At 36.8% G+C, this 14,772-nt stretch overlaps 1 long non-coding RNA gene across 1 annotated transcript; it reads left to right on the plus strand.

Moving 5' to 3' along the window:
- The first annotated feature begins 9,703 nt into the window (after nucleotides 1-9,703).
- On the plus strand, nucleotides 9,704-14,480 carry LOC139195797 (uncharacterized). Its single transcript, XR_011580830.1, has 2 exons — nucleotides 9,704-10,329; nucleotides 13,486-14,480. It is a non-coding gene; the product is annotated as an uncharacterized lncRNA (long non-coding RNA).
- The last annotated feature ends 292 nt before the right edge of the window (nucleotides 14,481-14,772 follow it).

Consider the following 14,772-nt stretch of genomic DNA (forward strand, 5'->3'; position numbering starts at 1 on the left):
TGTCGAGTATTTTCGCGAGTGTGCTTCCAACCATATCTAAATACATAAACAATAAAATAATTAGTTTGATTGTCGATTAAGTCAAATGATTCGGGTCTTTAAACCGAATGATACCACCCACCATTTTTGGCAAATTCCATATCCCTCAAGATGGAATCCGGGAGTTTTCAAAGAAAGTTCCTAGCGGGTTATGGGAGGCTCACTATTACCAAGCCCACCTCACGATGATACGATGTTGGCTAGCAAAAATAATAATGAGAGGGTACATTTACCCATTCACAACAACCTCTTGTGATTACCCATCTTTTTGGCCTCTAGAGAGCAATGCCTCACGATGATACGATGTTGGCATCATTTCTCTTAGTTAAGTTCTTTCCCACCATGCCGGTTTAGATAGGGGTTCAAGCATGACCTCACGATGATACAATGTTGGCCACACTCGTTGCCTACCTTAACCTCATCAAATGTTTTAAATAAACTCCTCCTGATTATAAGCATGCACTTTGCACTCACCAATGATAGGGTGAAGGCGATGTACAAGTCATAAACGATTGGAGCCTACCATGGTGGAAGGCGACGAAAAAGTGTTCAAAGCACTCTTACGCTTTCAACTTAATATTGTATGTAGGTTGAGGGATTTTAAGGTCTCATCAATTTTATTTATTTAATCATATTCAAATAAATAATGTCCTATTACAACTACTAGTCCAAAGTTAATGAAATTAGTAGCATATGATATCCCCACTATTCGTTTCATAAAACAAATCAATATCAAAACATTTTTCAAAATATTGGAGATATATATAACTACTAATTGTTTTCATTATAGTTTAGTAGTGTATGATACTCCCACTATTTGTTTTAAGAAAAACAAATCAATATCAAAAACGAATTTTCAAATATTGGAAGTAACTACTACTACTAAGGTTTTTGCATTCCTTTGAAATTGGACTTTATAGTTATCTTAGGCTCTTGGATGACCATGGACTTATTAGGTTATTGCAACAACAAGCCAACATTGTTGAATATAAACTCGGGGAGGTTGTGTCAATTTAATTACGTGCTTTTCAATCCAATTAAAACATTTTCATTGAGCCATTAGAAATGAAAGACAATCATTCATTGCTAATTAGGGCATTGGACCCATTTAATCTTTAATCTCATGTCAAAACCCTCTTTTAGTTATGTCTCCTTACCAATAGTTAAAGAAACTCTAGTCTAGCACTAGAGGGAATCAACTAACTAAAAGAGATTAAGAAATAATAAGAATTACAAACCGATTTGTACAAATTCCTACAAATTACACATACTAAGAGGGAGAGATAGATTAATGTCAAATGTGACAAGGTCCAATAAAACAGTAATTAAAACACATTCCCAAGGTTTAAACAATTTTATTTTAGCGCCTTATCTCATAGCTCAATTATTGTTTAAGGCATAAGTCCATAGTCACCATTTTCTAACTACTTAATCACATTAAATAATCAAAATGGAATGCAACATGAACATTTAGATTTAGTGCATATGGGCATAATAGTATTATGAGTTTAAACAACTAACAAAATTAAAATCAAATATTTTAACTTTCTAGTTAGTAGGGGCTTAAATGCAAATAAGAAAAAGTTAGGGGTCAAACCGTAAATACTCAAAAGTATAAAATATCTTTTTCCAAATTACAAAAACCCCCCAAGTAGATAAATCTACTAGGGTGGCCGGCCACATTAAGGGGAGATGGGAAGTCTCACCAATCTTGCTTTAATTCAATGCAAAGTAGAAAAAATCCAAATTTGCTTGTCACTTGGTTTTGGCATTAAAACTTAGGTGAAAAGGATTGATGGAAATTTCCTAGTCAAGTCTAGGATTTAATAAATTTTTGGGAAGGCTATGGATGATAAGTATATCATCCAAAACCATAAAACAATTTATGAAAACCAAATAAAACCATTTTCACCAAACACAAACCATGAACACCAAGAACAAAACCATGAACATAATTTCAAGATTTGTGTATTCTTGGTGATTTTTCAAACCCAAAAACTAAAGTGACAAGGGCTCTACTTTCTAGCTTTAAAATGATGTGTGAGTGTCTTACAACAAAACACAAACACATGCCCAAAACCCCCCTTAATGCCGTGCCTACCACAAGGAACAAAACCCCAAATTTTGTTCATAACTTACTCTTCATTCATGCATCCAAAACACCTTTTTACATGCATATCTTTTTCAACTCTTGATTTATATTTTTCAACCATTGAAAAACAAAAGATAAACATACTTTAAATGAAGAAATAATATGTCAAACTAGTTCAAAACTCAATTTTCATTCATGCATACAAAACATCTTTTGCATACATATCTTTCTCAACTATTGACTAACATTTTTCAACTATTGAAAAACAAAAGATAAACTTATTTTGAATGAAGCAATAATTATATCATACATAATATTAATACCCATATGCATAAAATCCAAAAGGACACATTATACATAAACCTTTGGCTCTGATACCACTTGAAGGGAAAACTATGAGTTTAACACAAGGGATTTCGAAATGACTAGCATGCATATACAATTCAAAATTTATATACATAAGCAACGGAAGCATGTTATCAAATAATATCAAAGCAATAATCATGCAAATCCCCTTCAAGGTTCATAGGTTTATATATAATGCATCTAAAACATTCAAGTTAAGAACTAAGTGAAAGTATAGATCTATACCTCTTGATCTTGATTTTAGACCAAGGATGGACCACCTCCAAGTCCTTTGCTCCTTGAAGTCCTTGAGCCTAGCCTCCCTCCTTGCCTCCTCCACTTTGTTAGTAAGAGTGCTCCAAGGTTCTCCTTTAGTCTCTAAAGAAGAAGACCTCTAAATATCCACACCCACTAGTGTAGTGAGATGGATGGAGGAATAACCAAAAGGGTGAAAGATTGTTAGCTAAATCACCCTCAAGGTGGCTGGCCTTTGGTGTTTTTAGAGAGATGTTTCTTTTGCCTCTTTGTTGTTTTAAAACACACAAAAACCCTAAGGAATAAATCTCTATAAAGTTCCTTATATAGACAAAAAGAAACCTAGTCAACAAATTGACTTAATATCTCTCCCTCTACACTTTAAATGGCCGGCCCCTTTGTGTTGGTTTGGGCTTTGGGCTTTTATTTATTTCTAGTCATCCAATGCTTCAATAAAAGCCCAATGGGTTTAGGCCCAATGGACCCAATTAAACCCGAACGTTTCTTTAAGCCCAAAACGATCTTTTATCGCTTTTATGATTTCTTTAGACTTTCTACATTAATCACAACACTTAATTAATCCAATTAATTATTTCCATCATCCATTAATTACTCACTACAAGAGTGTATCGGTGTACAATCATTTTAGGTTCTAATTAGCAAGGCAGTGAGGTGATTGACATCAATCCAATTGATTATATTTAATCCAATCACTTAGTGAATTAAAACTTCCTTTTAATTCACCTTTCTTCTTTGATGACTACATTTAATCATCTAGAAGAACTCACAAGCTATGAGTGACATCTAACCATATGTCATAGCTACCCAAGCTAATGTAGAAGTTGTTCGGAGAACCTATTCAGTTGGAATTACAATGTAATTCGATCCTTCTCTAAAACAATACTCTCAATCACATTACTAGGGTATGGATATATTATGTCAAACCCCTAATGTGATTATTCCTTCTTATATGATTCTATTGAGTCGTATAGGAACGCTTTCCTTTATTACGCTCGATACTTCGGCCGAAGGTTCCTGAATCATATCTTAGAGTATTCTTCCTCTCTTATCAAGGATTAGAGAATCCTTGTTGCGCATTCACTTGCCTTCATGACTAAGTGGCTTAACCCCAATTATACCGTGGACACCCACGAATGGGGTGACTTTGACATAATCAAAGATTAAGTACTTAGCCACAAGACAACGACGATGCCTCAGGTCAAAGGACTACTTACATTATTCCAACCATTAGAGTTACTTGCTTGACATGTGAGTAGACCTCCATGCAAGTACTCTCGTTCAATTGTGTTCAGTGAACTCATTCCCTTAATGAGCACCTACATACTTGTCTTAGTGTCACTACACAAATGGGATGAGACTTTCCATTCTTCCATTTGAAGCGGACACGGTATGTACCGGTCTAAGCATTGTCAGTTTCCCTCCGACAATCCAATGACCAGGAACCTTTTGGACATAATGGTTATGTGAAGAAGGTCTCTGTAGTCTAACATCATTAGATTACTTCTTCAATCGATCCATTGTCCATGGATTCATTATTTAGGACATATATCGTTAATTGAGATAGTTATAATTAGTATCTTTGCCATTTGATGTATAAGAGTCATCTATACATCGATTCATTTGTCCTGAAAGGTTTCTTCCAAAGATTGACTTTCAGGGCATATTTCCAACATGATGTCCACATGGGCAACAAGCTCGCATGTTTGAGTACGCATAGTTTCATGGAGCGTCTCAAAGAGCTTCTCATACTGCTCCTGGAGGGCCTCATTCTTCATTGCTATTTTGTTGTTTTGAGCTTCTAGCTCATCGACTTTAGCTTGAAGAGCAACCCAATTTCCTTCCTTGTTTCGTTGCTTCGCACTAGGTGCAAAAGGGGTGTCATTATGTGTGTTGTGGCTTCCTTCGCTCCCCATGTTGGTGAGGGATGCCTGGTCAAAAGAAAGTGTACGAATGGTGGAAACCAGCTTGACAAAGCTGAAGAGAGTGGGAATAAGTGTCGTTCCCACAGACGGCACCAAATGTTGATGCACAAAATCAGTGAGGACTTTGGTACAACAGAAAGTGTTAAGTTTGTGACCTTCGCTAGATTGCTCCGGTCACTAGTGTGGATAAGTAAGTAAATGGATAGGGACAGGGAAGCAAACATAAGATGTACGTAGTTCACCCAGATTGGCTACGTCCACGGAGTAGAGGAGTTCTCATTAATTGTGAAGGGATACACAAGTACATAGGTTCAAGCTCTCCTTTAGTGAGCACTAGTGAATAATGTAGTACAAATGACATTAGGAAATATTGTGAGAGAATGATCTCTATTTATAGAAGAGAGTTTCTAGTTTCATTATGACATTGACACGTGTCGTGTTGTGATTGGCTTCTGATGTTGACACGTGTCGCGCTATGATTGTCTTCTGATGTCAACACATGTCGCGCTGTGATTGGCCTCCTGGTTGGAGGGAAACTCTTCTGGGTCCTTGACGGTATAATGTTGACCGGTGCTCAGTAGTTTCGGGATTGGTCAAGTATGGTACAAACACAGGTAATTCTCCAGATAGGTTATTATTACCCAAGTGCAATGATCGAAGGGAAAGTAAGTCTCCAATAGAGCTTGGTATTTTCCTTGTCAAATCGTTGTCTTCTAAAGTCACAGCTATCAAATTTTGCCAGAGTAACCAACATTCAGGAATTTCTCCAGTGAGGAGATTGTTGTCAAGAGGACAAAGTTGAAGGTATTTAGGTACATCACTCTTATCACAAAAGAAGTGAGAGAGAGTTCCAGAAAATCATGAATTGGAAATATCTAGTGTAGTCACTCTAGAAGACACAAGAGCAATGAATCGTTGAACCGATTAGATCCTAAGTCAATTTCTTAGAAAACTATAATAGTGAAACTGATAGAAGGCTAGAAGAATTGCAAGCAGTGGTTGAATAGCTTTCTGTGTTCATCAACAGTAAAGTTACCAAAATTCCTTCTAGCCATTGTTGTTGTACTTTAAGACATAGAGCCCAAGGTGTTCTTGTCTTTCCATGAGTACTAACAATTGATATCTCTATGGAAAAATAGAGTGTCTCCATAATTGTGTTGTGAGACATAAAGCATTTTGACATGCTAGAGAAGTTTTAGTGATACTCTTAAATGATTCTTAGTTGATTTAAAGATTAACGTATAGAAGCTTTATGGTTGCCATCTGGGTTATACTGAAACTTAAAGACATCTTATAAGAGATAGTGTCATGTGATTCTAGACCAAAGCTTCATAGAGTGTGAAATGAGGAATAGTGTTAACCATTGTCTTAAAATGGGCATCTAAACGACAACATGAATCATATGTGCACCAATTGTATGGTGGCATGCATGACTAGCCACGTGACTATATCTAGATAGTAAAAGAGCTAATATGTGCCTCAATCATGGGATGCCATGTATGACTCTTTTTTTGTCTACGCGCTAATTAAGTAGCAGCATGTATGACACAAATGTCTGGATAAGAAATAATATAAATACCATTTTTGGAGGTGTTTATATATAAACTCATCAGTCCTCGTGATAAAATGGTGTACGCCTACTATTCACAAAGCGTTGATGCGTAGTCTATCTGAGAAGTAGATGATTGTCCAAACCAAGCCATTTTGAAGTAATCACAAGTCAATGCTGAACTTAGAGCAGCAAAAGGATTTTTTATGTCCATAAAACATCATTTTTGTTCATATATCATCATCGGGTTGACATGAGATCCTTCGTGGAAAAATGATTGTTCAAGGTGCAAGTAATTCCATGTTTACTCAAAGTTGAAATATTTTCTCAATAGAGTGATGAAAATATACTTTCATTTACCTTATATTGAATTGAAAGAATCCACCTACTTTTGAAAACATAGGTGCTCCTTATGGAATTATTTTGGAGGTATTTTGAATTAACAAGAAAGATTTTATGTGAGTCTGCTCTGATCTATGCAAAAGAAGTCCCTAAGTTGGAGGGAACCTAAATTTGTTCATGATTACTTGCAATTGAAGAAAGTGAGTAGTCTCAAAGATGTAACCCTAGCGATAGTGGTGATATGTCACACTCCTAGGTATAAAAGCTACAAGAGACTCATTAGAATTAACGTTTTTTCAGAGAACGTTATGATGCACATTTTTTTTTAGTGTCACCAAGTTAGAATTAGTTTCACTCACACGAAATGATTCATCTTGGTGCTGAGGTAGCGAGCAGGATGAGACATATATGTTTGAAATGCATTTGAGTGCGAGACCAGACATGTGTATGCTTTCACGTACAAAACATACACTAGATCTACATATATGTTGCCTTAGAAGTGTCTAAGATGAGACCTAGCAAAGGTCAAACATGGAGATTTTTCCATTTGAAATCCATGTTAAAGCTTGTCAAGCCTAATGTGAGTAACTAGGTAGGTGCCGAGAGGGGTGACTAGGCCTAAGATGCTCAAGTTAGGCATTTGTGTAGCGCTTAGACTAAGATTCGTATGGTGTATGTCAAATGGACATGTGACACACTCATTAAATTGAGAATACACCATAGTATACATTTCACATTGTATGTGCTTGCGGCTGACAGTGGGAGTGACAAATTGATCCCTGCTTCAAGTCACTGTGTGAGCCACTAGATCTATGGGATCTGATAAGCTCTTATTTATATATATATTACATCAACTTCACTTGTCTTTTCTTAGTTAGTTCTTTATATTTTTGAGCTATTTACTTTGTTTTTGTGTTTTCTAGGATTTGTCAAGCAAAGAAAAGAAAAATAGCACAAGTGGGATTTTATGTAACAAATTCTTCAAAACTGCCTGTGCAGGTCAGCTGATTTTGGAAGCAAATTGCAGACAGTTCAGAATGAATTAGAGAACGACCTTTATATGCTTGGAAAGCTACAGATGTCTATTTTCTGGATCATTTCGCGTATTATTAATATCATTTGTCTAGAAGAAGTTATGGTCATTTTAACACTGAAAGGTTCACAAGAGACTGAGCAGTTTGTAATTGCAATGAAAGCAATAAACCCAATAAATCTAGCAGCCAAAATTGATGCAGCCAAGAACAAGTCAGCTGATACCTATCACAAGAAATGGAAATAAAGATGAGAATTAAGTGGGAGTGATGGGCATAAAGGCTACCCAAAGAGTTACAATTGTTTTACCATTTTCTCTCACTTATTGTCATCACTAAATGGCTGTTAGTGGGTGAGTTAAGGAGAAGAAAATGGGGCAGCAAGTTAAAAAGGGGAAAGGTTGCAGGTTGCAGGTGGGAAAAAAGAAGAGAAAGGAAAAAAAAATAGAAAAGAAAGAGGACAAGGCAGCTTTGTGGAAAGGAAGGAAAGGGAGGAGGAAATCTTGGCATTCTCTCCTCTCGGTTTTATCTTCTCAAACCCATGTCTTCTTTTGGTTTTATTTGATAATAATGTGTAACTAAATTTTTAGTAGTTAGGGGCTGTTTTGAAGCCCCGAATATGATTACAAGTTTGTTATGACATTTCGTTTGAATTACTTTTATGAATGGATGAAAATTGGTTCACTACTTGTCTCGTTGATGAATTCTTTATTTGTTTTCTATGGATGCATACGTAGTAAGCATATCTAGGATTCTAACGCTATGAATATGTGTGTGCCTGCCCTTGTCGAATGAGGACCTACATATGTTCTAGAGTAGTACTTGTTAATTGCAATTAACATGTGAACCAATTTCTAGGATAAGTAAGACAACGTTAGTACTTACGATGCCTTGTGATGGCTCAAACGCTTTTCGTTCTTAATGATTTCTACTTGTTAAATCTATGAACACACCATTCTAGATTGCATGCTAGGAACTAAGTTAAGTTGAAAACATCATTCTCTTAACATACTACATAAGAAAGAGTAATAGGTTGAGTTCTAACATTGAGCCAACTTGAGCATCTTCATCCGGAAATAAAAGGAATTTGCATGAAACATAACATAACATGTTTTTGTTCGATTTAATTTAAATAGAAAATTAACTCAAAAAATCCCAAAAATTTTTGTGAGCGTAGCTCTGTGTGTCTAGTGTCTTCATATAAAATTTCGTAGAATTTAGATAAGTCTAAGTGGGTCTAATAATTATTTTTCGGTGGCTGGTCAGTAGGGACAGCAACCAGTTTTTGTGACATTTTCAGTAGTTAGATAAAACAATCTTCTGCGGGAAAGACCCTTATTTTCATATGCTATAATTGACAAATCTTTGTGTTAATAAGGAAAATCAATAGGACATTTGTGTGCTACTTTGTGGTGTGCTTTTAATCCTATCATGATCCTACCCTTATATCCTTTGAACTAAAGTCTATGTCAGAAAGAGGAGGTTTGATGATCACTACTTTAGCACGTTTATCTAAGACGGTCAAGTTAGTAATTGTCCCAAGAGGCGTGTCTAGGCAAGTAGTTAAACCAAATTAGACTGACATGAGAGCTTAGGAAAGATAGTCTAAAGACTACACTATATCATGTGATTCATTAGCTGGTCAACATCTGTTTGATATTAGTTGTCAAACGTAAGACATGCATACATTATACTAGTGGAACATGACATGTCATTTTATATTGTAACAAGGGATAAAGAATGTCAAGTTTGGTGTATGATGAATTGTCTGGCGTATAAAACGATGAACTTCCGAGTGACGCACTCTTGTTAAGTTTGATGATGGCTTAATAACAGTGATCCTGGATATGTACATTCATTTTCGCGAGGTCGCGCGTCCCATATCCTGTATAAGGAGGTAAACTATAATGGATGAGAATTAGATGAGCTAATTGAGAGGATACCAACACCCTATGTGGGTGAGTGGGAGATGTAGGATTCATACACGCAATATAGGTGTTTTATCGATATGTGGTATTTGTCCCACATTGATCATTTCCCTTTCTCTCTTCCCTCCTAGCCACTATATATAGAGGTCTTTGGGGAAAGGAGAATACACACCAACAAAAGACAATTCTCTTAGCTCTAGAGAGGAGAGAAAATGATCTCCACTCCCAGTAATATTTCTCTCTTAGTTTTAGCCTCTAAGGTATCACCTTGCCCTAGGATTAGGGGGCTACTAAGAACTACGACGGTTTGATCTCTGTGCATTGGCACAAGGTACATAGGCAATCTAATGGAGCTAGATGCAACCGAATCCTCCCTTGGATGACGCTCTACTTCGTGGTTCATGCAATGATTCGTAGGAACGAGACGGTTATCTAGAATTCGTTAATTCTGCAAGGTATGTCCTATATCGAATTCCTTATATTATTACTATAAATTCCCAACAGATTGTTTTGGGTTCACTTGGATCCACATGAAATTATTTTTATTATTTTTATTTCTCTCTCTGGATGATCTCTACCTCATCGACTCCTCTCCTCAACTCTTCCACTCTCGGTCACACACACGATCAACACCTCTCAATATTCTCGAGGAATCGAACCACATAACCACTATTATCTTCTTCTCCTCATCACCACGAACCCAATCTTGGGTTTTGATTAGTGAAAGATGAAGCACAAATGTCGAATCGTGGAGCTCCGATGCAGAGTGGGGTTTTCGGTGATTTTCTTGCCAATTCCGGCCAAGGTAAGGCCTCTAACCCAATTAAACTAAATTAAACAGAACAATTCCTCACAATTAAACTGAAGCATAAAACCTCAATTTAAACCCCTAATGGGTGATTAGGACAATCAATATTCAGTTATATTTTGGGTTCATAACAATGTTCCCCCATTGAAAATTAGCCTTGTCCTCAAGGCTTAAAAAACGAAATGTGGGAACTTGTTTGAACGAGCAGCACTTGGGCATGTCTTCAATGAATGATAGCACCAATTGGCAGCTAGGGTATCATACCTTCAGGCCTACCATGGTGGAAGGCCACAAAGAAATGTTCAAAACACCCTTATGCTTGTAACATTAGTTTGGCTTAGGGTTTTGGGTCTCATCACTTATTCACATGCATTTTAATTTCTAATCTCATTAGAACTATTTGGTCCTATTACAACTATTAGTCCATGTAATTAATTTAGTAGCATATGATACTCCTACTATTTTTGTAAAACGGTTTTTAGAAGTAAGAGTATATGGTACTACTAATGAAAGCTTTGGATTCTTGATGGACTTTATAGTTTCCTTAGGGCCTTAGGATGATTTTGAAACTTCGATTTGATCCAACATGAACCTAGTGTTTGGTATCGGTGTTGGGAGGGTGATTGAATTTAATTGCACCTTTAATCAAATTAAGTGTGTTTCCCTAATGGGGGTGGGACCTAACTACTCCAATTTCCATGCATATCAAACAAGACATAAAGGAGTACATAAAGTAAAGAAGGACTTGTACCATTTTACAACATATTTGATCTAATCAAATTACAACCAAAATCAAATCTACACATTCCCATGGTTCAAACAAACTTGATAGACGGTCAATAACATAACTCAATCATCGTAGGCTTAGATTCATAATCCCCATTTCTATAATTAACCAATCACATTAATCAATTAAACTAGAATGACACAGATCAATTGGTTTTTGGACTCATGGATTTAATCTTAAAGGAACTAAGTATAAGAACAAATTCTCATCAAATGAGAAACAATTTGTCCCTCATCAAAGGAGAATCAAATTCTTAATAAGCACAAGATATCTGATGATGTCTCGGATCTTAAAACTATTTTTATACAACCCGAAGCTTTGTAATGTTCGACATGTGGTAAGAATTCATACGTTTAAGCTTCTTAGGTGGTCAGTGTATAGGGAACTTATTCAACAGACAAGCACTTGTATACACATAGCACGAGACCATGCTTTCCGTTATTGGGGCAGGAATTATATTTTTTCAATTTTAAAAATTTGAAATATTATTTAAAGGGTAATTTTGTTGATTACTGTGGCCCCATGTGATTGTTGTTGTAGATGTCACACATGTGCCGCCCCAGCACACTATAACAGAACTTAAAACAAAGGGTTTGTGTTTAGTTGTAATATTAGTTGCAAGTAATTCTAAGACGCTAACTACGGGCCTACATATATATACCCTTCATAATAATTAAGTTATATATAAAAGAAGCATTAGTATAAACTGTGATTGGGGACCGGAAAGCCTATGAAATATACCTGTCTTCTAAGGTGTGGATCGAGCTTTGCAAATCGCGCGTACGGACCGAATGTAGACTATTGGATGAAATCTGAACAGGTGAATACCAATCTATCAAAATAAGCATACCATGAAACCAAAATAAGCATAACGTGAAACTAGGTCATAAATGATCCATCACTAATTGAAATGGTATCCAGTATCAATTCAATTTTTTTGAAATTTAAATCGCGCGTACGGACCGAATGTAGACTATTGGATGAAATCTGAACAGGTGAATACCAATCTATCAAAATAAGCATACCGTGAAACCAAAATAAGCATAACGTGAAACTAGGTCATAAATGATCCATCACTAATTGAAATGGTATCCGGTATCAATTCAATTTTTTTGAAATTTAAAATGTCCCTCCCCCTCCCCACCCCCCCCCCCCACTCCAAAAAAAAAAAAAAAAAAAAAGCACTGTCTCCCTCCCCCCCCCCCCCCCGCGCGCGCGGGGGAACATCAACACTTACCATCATAAATTTGCCTTATCCTCCTAAAACTCTCCATTTTCCGCCAACCCACAAACATCCTTCCCATCGAAAAGTTGCTTACCATTTGAAAATTTCGTTGTCATTCTAAGCCTAGTCGTAGTTGTGTTGTGCTTGTTGTCTCTGACCTCACTGCACTTTCACACAAAAGTTCAGAAATTCAGGCAAGTTTGGTTCAAGGGTGAGTATCGGTTCCACAGAAACTACGTGGTTTGAGTTGGGTTCATAGTTGTTTCTTCCCCAATTGTCGAGGTCATACTTCATTCCTCAAACTAAATTTGAAATTTGGTGAGCTTGGAAATATGGAACCCTTGAAATAAATTTGGTTATTTATGTTAGTTTGATTAATTTGATTAATTTGATTAATTATGCAATTCGGTTGATGAAATTAGTTGAAATTGGTGGATATTTGGGGAATTTTTGGGAAATTTCAGTGGGATGTGGGTTTATGAAATGTTGTTGACAGGTTGTCTATAAGGGATAGGTTTGCTAGCTTTGTTTTGTTGAAGTTATATTGTTGAGTTAGGAATGATTTGTGTTGATGAAATCTTTTATAATTTTATGAATTAAGTTGATATTACTTAAGTCATGAAGGCTTGTTCACTGTAGATATATTGTTATGAAAACTTGTTGACAGGTTGTGTTAATGTTATACATTGTTTAATTTCATTGTTATCAGGGTACATATCATTCCCGCTCACAGCGCACTCTTGTATTTAGGCACTTTTAGGTTTAAATTTATTCACATTTTCCACTACACTACACTTTATGGCTTCGTCACCTTCCAAGTGTCGACCAGCATAGCTCGATTCGAAGTCTAAGTGGACATTCTGGGTCGGGGTGTGTCAGTTAAGGTGACAGCGAAACCCTAGTGCTTAAATAGATTTTCAAACTATTTTCTTTTGTTTTCTTTACTTTCCCAATTTATTTAATTGGTATTCATTTTTAATATTTTAGATCATTAAATCACCTTTTTCTAAACTTTGTTTTCAAATAATTAATTAAGAATTGATTTTAACCCTATGGAAAACGACATTGCTTGAGTTGCTATACTATGATAACATTGTACTCTTGCAAGTATTTTTAAGTATTTTTATCCCTACTTCTGCAGGTGGTAAAATCTGTAAGATCCCACATTGCCCAGGGGTGAGGATCCTGTAAGCCTTATATGTATATTCTCATCTCTACCTAGCACGAGGCCTTTTGGGAGCTCACTAGCTTCGAGTTCCATCGGAAATCCAACTTTAAGCAAGTTCGCACGAAAGCAATCCCATGATGGGTGACCTACTGGGAAGTTCTCGTGTAAATTCTTAGAAACAAAACTGTGAGGGCGTGGTCGAGGCACAAAGCGGACAATATCGTGCTACGGCGGAATCGAGCCTGGGATGTGGTGGGGGCCCGAGGCGGGATGTGACAATTTAATTATTAGATCCCACATCGCCCAGGGGAGTGGATCTTGTATGTCTTATATGTATATTCCTATCTCTACCTAGCATGAGGCCTTTTGGGAGCTCACTGGCTTCGAGTTCTATCGAAACTCCGAAGTTAAGCGAGTTCGCGCGAGAGCAACCACTGGGAAGTTCTCGTGTGAGTTCCTAGAAACAAAACTGTGCGGGCGTGGTCAGGGCACAAAGCGGATAATATCGTGCGACGACGGAGTCGAGCCCGGGATGTGGTGGGGGCCCGTGCCCGGATGTGACAATTTAATTGTTAGATCCCACATCGTCCAGGGGAGTAGATCCTGTAAGCCTTATATGTATATTCTCATCTCTTCCTAGCATGAGGCATTTTGGAAGTTCACTGGCTTCAGGTTCCATCGGAACTCTGAAGTTAAGCGAGTTCGCTCGAGAGCAATCCCAAGATGGGTGATCCACTTGGAAGTTCTTGTATGAGTTCCCAGAAATAAAACCGTGAGGCCGTGGTCGGGGCCCAAAGAGGACAATATTGTGCTACACTGGAGTCGAGTCCGGGATGTGGTGGGGGCTTGGGCCGGGATGTGACAAAATCCCTATCAAGACATTGGCCTTTGCCAGTGATTGTTTTAAATAATTTGTGTTTATCAACTCTTAGTTAATTATTTTTGTATATATCTTTTTATTTACTTGATTTTAATTTTTTTTTTAGCTTACAATTTGTTGATTTTGAAAGCAGTGTAACTATTTCATTTGCAACAATGGGATATTTTGGATTTCCACCAACAATTTGTGCTCTTTCCAATTTAAATACCCATGATATTCTGTATTGTCCTCAAAGGCAGTATTTTCCAGAATTTGTGCAGGACCATATTAATATGAGAATCAATTTTCAAAGGCCTAGGTGCGATTTCAGAGACCTTAGTTGACCATCAGTTAGAGACACGTGGGACTTATTCTTTTAGTATGTCCTTGTAGTACTCATC

This window comes from Malus domestica, chromosome 01 (genome assembly GCF_042453785.1).
Source record: "Malus domestica chromosome 01, GDT2T_hap1".
Lineage (NCBI taxonomy): Eukaryota > Viridiplantae > Streptophyta > Magnoliopsida > Rosales > Rosaceae > Malus > Malus domestica.